At 38.0% G+C, this 14659-nt stretch overlaps 1 protein-coding gene across 1 annotated transcript in view; it reads left to right on the top strand.

Annotated features, from left to right (window-relative positions):
- The window catches only part of FUT9 (fucosyltransferase 9 (alpha (1,3) fucosyltransferase)), a 101172-nt gene that overhangs the window by 30026 nt on the left and 56487 nt on the right, over positions 1-14659 (top strand). The window lies entirely within an intron of this gene.

The raw sequence follows: 14659 nt of genomic DNA, 5'->3' as shown, positions 1-14659 counted from the left end.
AAAAATAATCATTAATTGTTTTTCATCTGGCACAAATATGATGGCAAGTTCCCCCTGCAAAGGATCAAACCCAAAAGTGGTAGACAAACAAACACCAGAGGTTTAGGTGATCTTCAATTCCAGTTCTTCTAGTCCCTAGAAAGGGAAAATGAAGCGGTGTCAGATGTTATATAGATGTTACAAAAGCTGCTATTACAAGGAAGCTTTTGAAGGTGCATGTTATAAAACAGGCCTCAGAACAGATAGATTTTTTCTTTTGAGACTGCTGTTGCTATGACTGATATGAATCAGCTAAGAAATAGGAGAAAACTGAAAGAAACTTATTTTCATTCATCCAGCTAAGAATGCAGTTAGGTATAAAGGAGTATCAGAGAAAAGGATAGTCAGGTAAGGAGAAGAACAACAGTAGATTTCCAGATTGCCAGTAGATTTCTTTTTTGAATCTAGAGTACAGAGTAATTTTGACTTTTTCTCCTAATTTTTTTCCAAAATGCCCATCTTTGCAATTTGCTTTTTGGCAGCAAATTCTGTAGCCCTGAAGCTGTGGTAATCTCTTTTCAACATTTCCATTCAATCCTATGGCCCACAGCAACTTTATTTAAACCATGGGACACATCTGCCCTACTGTAGTAAATGAAAGGTCACTTGCTGTCACCAATGGAATCAGGGTCTGATTTCTTATCCTTGTTTAACTTATTTATAACTAACTGGAGAGATAACAAAAACTGCATTTTTAGAGATACATTTTCCAACATCAAATTCTATTTCATGGTGTAAGAGACTGTGAAAAAGAATCTTGATCTGCCCACATATATCCCATTGATGTTATGTTTTTAAACACAGGACGTAAAAAGAGAATGCATTTTTTTTCTGTAGTAGAATATGGTAGACAAAAGGTTTATTTTTATATTCTTTCAGAAGAGCAGGTATTTCAGATGCAGTTTTGACAAACTATAATTAATAACCATTAAAATATAAAGGGAGCACAGAGAAGAAAAAAACCTTAATCTCTTAGAGCAGTCATCACTTTTTTCCCTGCAAAATACTTGGAAAAATAGGTTTGATCCATTACTCTCTTTTGCATTTTAAAGATTATTGCACATTGCAAAGAAAAAAAAAACAACTGTTTGCCATATGAAAAGGAAGACAAATAAGAGTGACATGCGTTAACAAAGAAACACTAATCCCCTCGTTGCTCTGAGCAGGTAGGCATTTTTTCTGATTTTTCTAACATCTCCTCAAACACTTTATAGTCACTTTCACCAATAAGTAGACCCTGAGCCCCTTGGCCATTGCAGATGTTCTAGTCTGGGCACATGGTCCTGATGGCTGCAAAGCTGATCTCCAGAAGTTATGCCATACCTTCGGGAGTCTTTATGATACTGCCTGTTACCAGGAAAGACATTGCCATTGCTCTCAGAAACACTATATTCTCTGAAATATAAAATATAGAATAATGACAGTAATACAACTAAAGTATAAAAATACCATAAAGCATGAAATAAGAATTTTATGACAAAATTCTACTATTTATAGAGTACATATAAAATAAAGATAAAATTGAAATCAATATTTTTCATACTTTTTTTTTTACAAAATTGCCCACAGCTCACTACAAATTTGGCAGAGCAAAGGTTTAAAATCAGAATCTAGTGGCCTATGGTTTATTACATTAATTAATCAATTATTAAATAACTCTATGTTGTATTTAAAAATTAGCAAAAAAGATCACTTAAGGAAGGTATACGTCTTTCAAAGATTTTCTATTTTAACAATACCTCAAAACAAACAGGACCACAAATCCTTTCTTTTTCTTCCTAGCTATTATCTTCTCCAGGAATCTGATTTTCCTGTGGGGGTCTAGATGCTGCCAATTCTTTTATTTTTCATATTCAGAAGCTTCCTGCACAAATAAGCATTACTAGCAAAACATATGCCATCAGAAACCTGCTTTTGATAAAAATCATTCCTGGTTGCAGGGACAATCTTTGCAGGTCACAGCAAAGTTGTATGGCAAGAGGAACAGTCTTTCTGGCAGGAAAATGGTGAATTGTGGGGAAATTTGAACTCTTCCAGCTGACAAGCAGCTACTGGGGTTTACAGAGTGTTATTTCCAGTCTCATCAGCTACTGAATTGGATTCAAAGTTGCACTGATTTTCTGGGTCTTTTGATGGCCAGGGCCCAGGGTGTCTAAACTGAAGTCCCAGAATGAAGAGAGTGATTGACAATTTTGTTCTGCTGGCAAAGGGAAACCTTTGCAAGGATGGTAAATCTTATTAAATAGAGAACAGTGCTTTTGCTGGGGCCATTCTGAGACTGAGAAATCGACTTCTCCGGGAGGCAAGGACCAGCACAAGTTTGAGTGCCACCTTCCTTTCCAAGTGCAAATTGGATTTTCTTAACCTTTCCTTCTGTAACATAAACATTTAGACAAACAGTCAGACAAGCATTATATGTTGTAAAACAAAACATTGCACAGTAGACACATCTTCCCCTGGGGAGAGGATGAAAGAATAAACATGTAACAAGCATTAGTCACATTGCTTAATGCACTACTGGAAGACACTCAAATATTCATTGCGAGTATGCTATAAAGAGAAATATAAAGTATAATAAATGTACTATATAACTTGTCAGAAAATCTACTGCATTCTGAATCAGCTCGAGTTAGAATGAATTTTAAGAGTAGTTCCATGTACAGTTGAGGAAGGCAGCAAAATCTTGTCAGAAAGACAATTTTGCATTCGTCTTGCTAAGCACGGGTGTAAAAAGCATTCCTGACCTTTTTTTAATGGAATTCCTTAGCAGCACCTGGAATTGGCAAATCGTCAAAGGCAATCTTGATTGACAAACAGTAGAGAAATATCCTGGAGAAGCCAGGATACTGCCCTCACCACCACCATCATCACCTGGCTGTTTCCTAGCAACCCTTTAGTACCATCTCAATTTTATTTCCATTTCCATAGGGACTGAGGCAAGAACAGTTATCAACTGCAGCGTGTAGACACAATCTGCCTAGGAACAGAGAGCAGGCAGTAGGAGATGAACTGAAGAAAGTTAGAAGTTATTTCTGTGCTCAGCAGAAAGTTGTTGGAGATATTTGCTGCTACACAGGTGAAGCTTCCACCTCTGGTTGAAAGTTCATATCTACAGTCTGCAGCCTGTAGTTTATAAGCACTCCTTGCTCATGATACTTAATGATTCTTTAGAAACATTCACAAATAAAACATCTACTTTATTCAGCTGGCCTGGGGAGTACCTTTCCTACCATGTATATAATGGGTGCCAGCTCATTACACAAGTGTTTCTTACCTCATGTTAATTAGACAGTGCAATAGGTATGGTAAGCATCAGTCTTTTAGAATCACAGATTAGTTCTTTGGCCATATGAATTGGAGAGAGTAAATAAACCCCTCACCGTCCTGAGTTTCTGTGCCACACCAAGGCAAATTGATGGTCTCAGGTACATAGAAGTCAAAACTAGGATACTGAAAACTCATCAGTGGTTACAGATAGACTCTGTGGTCTGTAGCTGTGCTCTGCTGTCAGAACTAGATGTTCTGATATAATGGTAAAGTTTATTTGTGCTGAAAAAGGTAGATTTGCAGTAACTAGGTTCTATAATAGAGACCTTTTTTCCTAAATGTTTTTATTTTGTGTGTTTGTCTGTTTCATTTGATTGTTTTTTTATCTTGCTTACATGGAATATTTTTCTGTTTCTCATCACTCCTTACCCTGTGGCATGAAATTATCAAACTGCATTAGAGGGAAGTCAGATCTGTCATAATTCCTCTTTAGACCAGTCAGTGGTGAAAGGTGAAGCGTGTCACGTGTTGCCAAGAGTGAATTCAATCTGTCACCGTTTTCTACTTTTCCTAACACTTGCTCATCTGGGGTCATCTGTAATAGAATTTAACCTCTGGTGCTTGTTCCACTGCAGTCAGTGGAAGTTGTTTAGTATGTTATTGTCATAACACGTAGGGGCAAACAGAGACCAGGATCTGTTGGCAGAACTGGACACAAAAGCTGCGTGGCCACGTCCACAGCACACAGGCTGCCCTAAGAGCTCCTGTGCACCCTGCAGCCTGCTGGGGATACAGGCCGAATTTTTTGACTGCACAGTTTAGGGGCCCAGCTGTGTTTCATAGATCAGGACTGCAGAATTTTATGATGCGGGGTCTCCAATGCCCATTCGATTCTGCTCATTTGACTTGGTCGAGTGGTTGAGGAGGCTTGGCAGAGTTGTTGCCATGGTTGAAGAATGTTGCCATGAAGAAGAATCCAGATGTATCATGCTGCTGCAGGGCTTCATTTCAGTGCTAAGTTCAGTATTCAGTAAATTCCTCAGTGTTGTGGTGCTAACAGCGCTGTAGTGGTGACACAGGAGTTTGTACAGACTAGGCCAAAGCTTTCCTTATGGAAGAGACAGAGTAGACCAGCAAGCATACTCTCCACCACGTGCACACGCTAGTAAGACAGCTTAAAAATAGAGGCGAACGGGAGAAATCAATTAATTAAAAGATTTACAGGTTAACTACAGGAATTTCAATATATATATATGTGTAATGACTCTTAATAGACAGTAAATTATGCAAAACTCTGCCAGTCAGCGGCAAGCCTTTCGTAGACTTCTGTGGCTCCAGGTTTTAATCAAGTCATCTCAAGCACCGCAGAATTAATGCCTCTTTTTGAAAAGCAGTAATTCAAGCTTTGAGTAGGCAAAATGTTATACCTCTCTCTTGTAATGCATGAAGGGAGTCACAAATTTTAAGTTTATCTTTCAGTTAGTGTTTATTACTTTTTATTTGTATACATTATTTATATCAAAGGTGCAAATTCTGAAAGTGAGATTTTGTAGAAAACTGTAGCCCAAGGTAAAAAGCCTTGGATTTCTCTTGCTCCTTTGCCAGTTCTGGTTTTATTGCTCTCTTTGGCTTTGTAGCACATCTTTGAATTGTCTTTTGTACAGAATCGCTGAATTGTTTAGTTTGGAAGGGACCTCTTGAGAACGCCTGGTCCAACTCCCCTGCTCATGTTCACCTTCCTTCACCGTAACTGCAGCCATGGTGCAGGGGGACAGTGCCCACACTGACGGGGTGCAGCCCCAAAAACACCCAAGACAACTGAGCCGAGCAGGGTGGTGATGGCAACAGGTCCTGCTGACAGGCTGATGAACATCAGCCAAAACCAAGGTAACAATCCAGGGCCAAGGACAAGCCAGGAAATGTAAATAACTGTTCAGCACTAGGGCTGGAGACCCTGCAGCACCTCCAAAATGTGCTAAAATGGGGTCCTGGGTTGTAGGCAAGGTGGTGGTAGCCCTGGTAGAACTGGACAGGGACAGTCAGGTCTACCAATGCTCTCCCAGCTCTGGTAAGGGGTCTCTTTGGCACCCATCCCACTTCGGGATGTGTCATGAATAAATAATGATAATCGGTGGGTGCAAAGTAAAAGAGCATTCACTCACGCTGAGGAAAATTGAGCAATACCATTTCATTTTTGTTAACTAAAATAAACAGTTGAGAAAAAAGAAATTACAAGAGAATGGCTTCTTCTGGGAAAATGAATGTGATGTCAATGTAACTGCAAGGTGGTCTCTTTAAAGGCATGATTTTGTACAAACTTTATACAATAATTGTTGAAAGACTTCCAACATTATTTAGAAAGTTCAAATGTACCTCTCTTAAAGTCCACTGGATTTTGGTTTAATAGTTTGTTCCCTAGGGAGCTGAATTATTTATTGATTTGTTAAGGAGAACAATGATCTAAATGCAAGAACTGGAGTGTATGTAATTGAGATCCAATTGGAGGGATATTAACCTACTCACTAAATTTAAGTGCAGACACATAGATTGGCCCCAAGATTAAAAGAAATTCTTTTTCAGTTAGATTCTTTCACTCCCAGAAAGTACGTTTTAAGAACGAAAGCGCATAACTTTTTCCTTTTTTTCATGTCTGTTTAAATTGGACAAAAGTGGCAGAGCAACAGAATATATATTTTAAAATGCCCCAATACTTGCTTACTTATGACCATAAACCCAGACTGTACTGTAAGTACTCTTATACTAATATGATTCACTAATGTAGCTTTCCCAGCATGTCACAATAGAGCAGAAGTTCTAGGAGAGAAAAGCGATGGAGGAATTTCAAAACCTGGGAAAAAAAAATGTGAATCAGTAGGCTTTTTAGTCTGAGCATTGGGAGAGTTCAGCACATTTTGCCACAGTCAAGAAGAGAAATTTATTGTAAATTATATGCCGTTAACCTTTAAAAGTAACTTTCCTTTAGCAGGAGTGGTGTTCTACCAGCATCTTAGTATGCTATCAGTTCCTCTGAGTAATTGAGGCTGTTAAACTACCTCTTAAAAATTAATTTCTCTTGCTGATAATGGGGGCATCACCAGTCCCTGAAAGAATAAACTATACTTGAAATGACTCAGACTGGAAGTGTTGCCTTCTTCCAGTGCTGTGTTTTGTGAGTAAATAGTGAAAAAGTATTAGGGCTTTTTAAAAGGAAAGTGTTCTCATCTGTTTCATTTCCACAAGATATAATTAACTGAATTCCCAGTTGGGCAGTTTGAGCAGTTTCCTTTTTTCAAATTAAACACTGTCAGTAGGTTGGTATCCCTCTAGCTTGTGAGGCCTACGATGGTGCTTGCTTTGTTGCTGCTTCCAAAGCTACTAGAATGTATGCAGAGCAGTACCGGGCATGATTAGTTATGATTTACATGTTGTGCGTGGTCATTTGTCTGGAACTACATAACTTTGCACTGGTAAATGATAGGCTCATATGAATGTCTTCAGCCCCACCGAAAGAAATGTCACTCCGTGGAAGACATAAAATGTGGGCTTAGATATGCTGTGCTAAACTTAATTCTTCTCTGTATTTCCATCTGCAATTCCATATATAATCCAGATAGAATCTGACATCAATGTGTTTTACACAGTGCCCTATATACCTATTGGATTGGGTAAATTATAATAAAAGTTATAAAATATCCTTGAAAAAAATAGAATGATTCTTCTCCATGTGAGGTCAGACTTTTAAATCCCTTATGAGCAAAAAGGAAGAACAAATTCAACCTCAGGGAATAGTGATATTAAAAACTTCCCTGTTTCTAACACGTATTCATTCTCGGTCCATCTCCCCCCTTTCTCTCTTTCCCTCTCCAGTTCTATCCTTCACTTCCCTTGTGGTCTTTGTGTCCTCTTTTTTAATTTTTTTTTCCTTTCCCTCCATATGTTGTTTTCTCTGTCCTTTGCCTTTGTTCATTTTCTTTGTCTCTCTCCAGGGTACCTGGTGTGAAAATTTATTAGCACTGTAATTTGGACCTACTCAGCTAATTTTGCTGTAAGGTTGCCAGAGATATGTGGAAATGCTCTTGTGAATAGTCACAGAAATGGTCATATTTTGTTGCAGTGCTTCTAGCTGTTGTTTTTAAAGTATCGATCTCCTGTTTGTTTGAGGCAAGCAAAATGAGATTTAATCAGAAGCTTTTAGAAGGGAAAGGGATTCTCGCAGTCCAGACCCAAGTCTAAAGCACTCTTGTGGGTAGTGTGTTGTAGTTAGCAGAGATTTATTTCTGCTTTGACTTCCATTTATGGTGCATTGGTTATAGAACCTCTCCTTGTCTTTAGTAAAGGATAAAACAAGTTTATACTCCACAGGTTACAGCTTCATTTGACACGTCAGAAACTGTAAGTGCAAAAACTCCTGCAGTCTTAAATTTGGTTATAGAACTTGCCTGAGAAGATTCTTAGTGAATGTTGAGACAGGCACTATCACCAGCATTCTTCATAACTGGATATTTCTTTTGACTGGTCTGATTTATGGTTGCTTTGAAACCCAAACCTATAAACCCCAGATACTATGCAGAATGAAAAAAACAATAATTTAGTAAATAGGAAAATAATCCAAAGCCATATATTTGTAGGTGTTTTAATTTGTAGATGTCTGGATATTTGATGTTTACTTTATTTTACTTTATTTTTGACTCTTTAACACATTCCTCTTAGCAATGGCTGTAGTCCTGTGTTGGATAATGACATTCTTAATTTAAAAAAACAGTAGTTAAAGGGTAATTAAAGCAAAAGCAACAAGACTTTACATGTCCAGTATACAGTACAGTATTTTCAATTTTTAGTGAGCATGGAATTCAGCCTCAGGAGCAGCCCGAAAGCAGCTTGCAATCTGCCACATTTTGACCTTAGAAACATCTATAATTTCCTTAAAGATGGTATCAGAGCCTCGAACCAGAACTGCCATCACTGTATCCACACCTGGAGGATTCTCTCCTTCAAACACTGAACTGTGTTACAGTTAGTTGATTTAATCTGCTTTCAAAAAGTAAGACCCCTTCTCTTTTTCTCTTCTCCATTCTCTGTGCTGCTTCTGCACAGTTTCAGTAAACTAACAGAAAAAAAACCCAAACAAGTCAGTACTGACTCTTCTATAGAGCAGTTCACCAACACTTACTATCATATTCATTTTCATGTGGGTAACAGGAAACATTGGGATTTTTGGCCTAAAAAAAAATTTATGAAGAACACAAAACTGCAAAGCATGTAAGCGAACTGAGAAATTTTGTCATTTTTAACTTTATTCTTATCTCACTTACCAAGATTACAGATTCAAACACCCATGGCAGGGAATCAGGATTCAGTGAGAAGAATTATAATTTATCAGGAATATCTAAAGAAACATGACTTCCTGCAAAGGTATGAAAAGCTTCCACCAAAGTATAGACCAGCTCTAACGAAAACGTATCTTACTTCTTTCCAGCTTAGTCTGTAAGCTGCTAGTGATTCCTAGTCATTCTCATATCTAGAGCAACAATTCCTAAAAAAATTAATTCTTCTGGCCAAACCTGTTGAAGATGGAATAGTTTCCAAAGGAAAAATTCAAATGGCTGTGATTAATGAAGTGTCCTGATTCTTGGTGACATATTTTAAGAAACTACCATCCTTATTTATTTGCTCCAGATTTTTTTTTGCCTCAGTAGCAGAAGTAAATGTATGTTATCCTCTTGGCCATGACACCCTTAGCTCAACATACCATCCTAATCTGAAATGAATGGCTTATATGTTAATGTCACAGGTTGTGAACTGTAGCAACTCAGAAGACAATGCACTTTCACTTTTGTTAGCAATAACAGCCAGCAGTAGGAAGGCAATAGCATCTTCAAAAGCCACTGTTAATTAATTAGAGCCTTAACTCCATACTGATATAATTACATGAAAATACAGCTCAATCAGCTGTTTCAATGGCTAGTTATTAATACAGAGAAGGCAGCAACAGCAGAAAAGCAGTAAAAGTCCCATCCCATGAACAGTACTTTCATTAAGAAGAAGATATTGGGCATCTAGAAAATTCTATCATTCTATGATTCTATATGGGAACAAAATTGCCTGGAAAAGAAGTGGTGGGTGTCTCACATACCAAAAACCAAAACAAGAGAAAACTTGAGAAGGAGAAGAATTGTATTGCAGTCCATCCAGCAGTATGGCAGCTCATGAACTACGTGACATGTTGAGAACCTCAAGGAGTAAGACTGAGAGAGAGATGAAGGAGCATCTTTCAGACTTCTTTTGTCTTCCATGGGTTTCCTGAAATCTTTGAGCATCTCAGCTGAACCGCTATTTTAGAGGGTACTGTTGTCAACTGCTTCCGTGAGCTCTCATAGCACATATGTATATTAATTGCCAAAGGTGTCAAATAAATCCTTCTGCATCTTGGCTTTCTTACACATGACAGCCTACACAGAATGTGTTTTTACTTTGTTATAGGCTGCTATACTTCAAGTGAAATAATATACCGGATTTGTGCCATTGACTTACACCCTGTGCATCCTACTTATGCCAGGAGATTTATGCATTACTGTCAGTAGGCACAGACCATAATCATATATTTCCCCCTTTCATTTTAGCGGAGTAAAATTAATATGTCTGATTAAAATATCTTCACAGACTGACAGGGACAGCAGTAACACTACAAGGGAGGTTCTCCTCATGTTTGAAAATTACCTGAGGGGTTTCAGATGGTCTTTTAATTAATTTATAATAACTTCTGAGTACAAATGACAATACAAAATCAAGTTATTGAGACAAAATGCCTGCATGCCATTTGAATTTTATTTAGTAACTTAACAGGCCTACTGAATTGGGATTGCCTCAGCATACGGCAAAGATTCAAGAAATTTCCAGCATAGCATAGATGACTGAGATGGAGTTTTACACACTACACTGCTTGGGACATTAATCTATCGGAATATATGTATTACTACAGGCCTGATTTTAAAGAATGTGTGTTCGCCCTTGTTTCATCATCACCTGTACATCTGAAAGATGATGCCAAAATTACCTTTGTGAATACATTTGCAGGCAGATCTTTACACCCAGTTTGAACATACTGAAGGTGCCTGCACTGTGGGTGCAAGTATCATTATACACACAAAGCAAATAGTGAGACGATACATGTGTAAATTTATTTTAGAATTAGATTTCTGGCAAGTACACGAAAAAAGATGGAGAGTATGTTAGAATATCCGAAAATAATTGCCACTAAATTTAATCAGTTATGTGGAATGTGAAGAAGTCAACCCAACGTCAGCTCAAAAAGGAAATGAACAATTTAAGCAGCCATTGCACAGGACCAGATGGCATGACTGGGAGGTTAAAAACAAGAAAGGACTGAGTTCTTCATAGTTGTATTGATTTGTTAGTGTATGTATACTAGAATCATGTAAATGAAGAGTTCTCTGATTCTTTACAAATTAAATTTACTAATTTCCTAATTGCTGAAGGGAAAGAATGGAGATAAAGAAACTTAAGACACACATAAATTTTTTGCTATTCCTATGAAGAACAGTGTCATATTTTTTCTTCAAAATTTTTATATTGTTCATAGGTTCTCCCTGCTCATTTCAGAGCATAAGGAAGAACAGGAAGGCTGCGTGTCCTGCTCCTGCCCCTTCCTGCTAGCCTCTTCACAGAGATCTTCAAGGCTATCTCCATCTTATATCTATTTATCCTACATTTTAATAGAGATACGCAAATGCTCATCTAAGAATTAAACAAGCATAATTTATCCTTGCCTATCAGGTTTCCCTTCAGACTATCAGTTCCCCTTGTTGTGTTCATCTCATCATCTCACATCCATACTCCAGCCAGTAACTTTCTCTATATTCCTTGAAACTATTCTTGACTTTGCTGTTACTTAAGACATTTGTCTTTCTTGACACCAAAGGACACTGCATTCATAATTTAACTACTCTTCTATTAATGAATTAATAGCTCATAGTTGCACAGGGCTAAAAGCCAAATGCTTATCAGAGATGTCTGTAAGAGCATTGGATCTGAAGCCAAGTTCTGCTTTGGAAGCATATAAGATATGGGAGAAATAGGCCCTGTTTGAATAAAGCATGACCCGTAGCACCTTGGTCCTTGACTTTTTCATCTGATTTGACTGTTATGTAGGATGATAATTTTCAAGGAGGACCACCTGATAAAGATGGATGATGTCCAGTGCCTACAAAAGTAGCCTAGAAACCAGGAGAGCAAAGTCCTTCTGGGCTTCATGTCCCCATCCATAAACAAGGAGTTACAGTAACATCCTTCTTACTGAGATAAGAAAATTAGGCATAAATACAGATCAGAAACTAGGGGGGAGTGCTCATACTGCTGCTGCGTTGTTAGTGTACGTGTGAATGCGTGGGTGAAGGAGGAAGCTATATAAATATCATAGGAATTGACAGAAAATGGCTTCTCCATTGGAGAAGCAGCTTCTCATTTAAGAGTCCTCTTCTATGATTCGAATTATCACTCAGTCAGTTTGCCAGATGTGTTCAAGTTCCCTAATAGGTTGACGTTACTTTTTAACATCGGCATCTTAAAAATCAGGCATCTTAACCCAAGGAAGGCTCTTCCCATAGCAGTTTAGACACCTTGTGAGGGAAATTAGTTCTTACAAACAGACACTGTATTTAGTTGTTTTCTAGTAAGTATTGAGAAAAGGAGAGTAATCACTTCCCTTGATCTCCTGGCTGACCTCCTGTTAATAGAGTCTCCAATGCTGTTGGCCTTTGCTGCCAGGACACACTGCTGTCTCACGTTCAGCTTGTTGTCTTCCAGGATGCCCAGGTCCTTTTCCACAGGCTACTCCCCATCCAGTCAGTCTCCAGCCTGTAAAATCATAAGGGGTTCTTCCTACCCAGGTGCAGAATTTAACATTTTCATTGAATTTCTAAGGTTCCTGCTGGGTCATTCCTCCAGCCTGTCTAGGTCCCTCTGGATGGCAGCCCTGCTGTCAAGTGTCCTCAGAATGGTGCCATCTGCAAATTTAATCACCTCCTCCAGGTCACAGATAAAAATGTTAAAGAGGACAGGTCCCCATTTACAGCCCTGTGATGCTCACTTTTTACCGTCCTTCAAATAGAGTATGATCTATTAAATGCCATCCTCTGAGTCTAACCCTCCAGCCATCTTTCTATCCATACAGTTTTCCACCCAGACAGACCATAATGTCCTAACTTGGGTACAATAACAGCGTGAGAGACAGTCAAAAGCCTTGCTAAAACCCATGCTAATGACATCCACCGCTCTCCCCTTGTCCACAGATCCATTCACTTTACTACAGAAGGCAATCAGGTTAGTCATGCATGATTTACCATTTCCCTCCGTCGACTCCAGAAGTTTACATGGATTACTGCTTAGATTAGATGCTTTTATACTGCTAAAATAAGATTTAAAAAATCCTAAAATTGGTCTTTCACACTTCTAGAGATTTTTATTCATGCTGTCCTCTGTAAACACAGCAATGTTTTCCTCAACAGGTATTCGAACGCTGTCTATCAGCTCCTACAGCAAATGAAATAAAGAGGTTTAAAGTGGCAAAATATGGCAGTGCTTTTAAAAAAAAAAAAAAAAGGGGCTTCTGACAGACTAGATGGTAATTGCAGGTATCCTGCCAGTTCTGCGTTGGCTCCTCAATACAACTCAACTTGGCAGAGCTCGCATAGACACAAAAGCAGATTAGATATGGTTAGAATTTTTTTCAAGTCTGCCATTTCAGCTTCCATTAGAACAATTGATAAAGCTCCAATTGATAAATTGTAAACTAGGTTATGCCATTAGAACAATTCAGAAAATCCAGCATGTCTTATTTGGTTTTGAGAGGCTTGAGAACAGTGGCCTAAACTGGAAATTGGGTTGTTCTGAAAGGACAGAGACAGCTTTACTCAGAAAAAGACTGTTTAAAATCTAGAAACTAATTTCCAAATCTAGAATAGAGGATTTATTGGCCCTTGTGAAACAAGACATCTGCAATATATTTGAGGAGAGTGTAAAGACAGAAAATTAGCCAATGCATTTATCTAAGGAGTTACTATGAACATTTCAAGCTTAGACCTAATTTCTAGCACTTGATAATACAAAACCTCCCAGATTTTAAATTATATACTAAATAAAAAAGATATATATTTGCATTTCTAACCATGTTGCATACAGATGAAGATAAGCTGCAACCACAATAACATTGCCAGTGTCAATGAAATAGATATTATGGTCCAGAATATATTACATATTTTGGACTATCTAACCTCTTACCTCCTGGGAACCTCTGCTTCTGTAGGCTGTTGGATAGGTCAGACTGGTAAGGAAACCTCTTCAGACTCCATAACTGTTATATAGTTTGTTTTCTTCATCCTTAACAAAGTGTGAATTCTATTCCATTTGCCAATCACCTTCATAAGATCATTAGAACAGATATTGGGTTAAATTATTTGTGTATATACAGCTAAGTACCAAACGAGACTCAAAAGCTCATATTGTCTCTATACATCAAAGATCTGTAGTTCACAATTCTGAGGAATAGGTTGAAAAAATGAACTTCTAGCTCTGTTACTCAAAAGAATGAAGGCTCAAACCCTCCCTCACAAGGAAAGATTTGAGAAATCAATCTATCTACCAGAGGGAAAGTAAAGAGGCTGACCTATAACATACTAATAAAATAGGAGGATGCAATAGGAGAGGGCTAATGGATGCCATGTTATTTATAACTACAACAAAAACCACTGGCTGCAGTTTATAGATAGGCACATTAGAAGTGGAAATATGAGACACATTTCTATCAGTGAGAGAAAATAACCATTGGGTCAATTTATGAAGGAAAGTAGTAGATTTTTTTGTCCATCATACAACATTTTAAAATCAATATTGGCTTCTTTCTAAAAGGTGTACCGCATTCAACCACAAACTATTGGACTTCATGTAGATGTTATTGGGCGAGGTCTTACCGCCTGTGTCACATCGCAGGTCAGACTAAATGACTGCACTGTTCTGGTCCGCCCTTAAAATCTATGAAGTGATCAATGACTGTTACAGGATGGCAGCTGTGGAAAAAAGTAATGATTACTTATGGTCGAAAGGAAAAGGAGACGCCACGTGATCTGATAGACGTATTCAGTCAATACCAGCTTATGGAGACTTCAAAACTCAATAAAGAGACCATACCTACCCACCCTGGGCTTTCTGCTTTTAGATTCAAATTCACTATTTTATCATTTCCTCTCTCCTGCATTGAACGTAATGGGTTCAGTTAAGATGTCATTTCATTCAATGGAAATAGGCACAAGTACTCTGGCGTTTTAATATATATAAAGAG

The sequence above is a fragment of the Calidris pugnax genome, unplaced genomic scaffold, assembly GCF_001431845.1.
Source record: "Calidris pugnax isolate Ruff unplaced genomic scaffold, ASM143184v1 scaffold219, whole genome shotgun sequence".
Classification (NCBI taxonomy): Eukaryota; Metazoa; Chordata; class Aves; order Charadriiformes; family Scolopacidae; genus Calidris; species Calidris pugnax.
The sequence above is the reverse complement of the archived record's forward strand: the minus strand, read 5'-3'. Positions and strand labels throughout refer to the sequence as shown.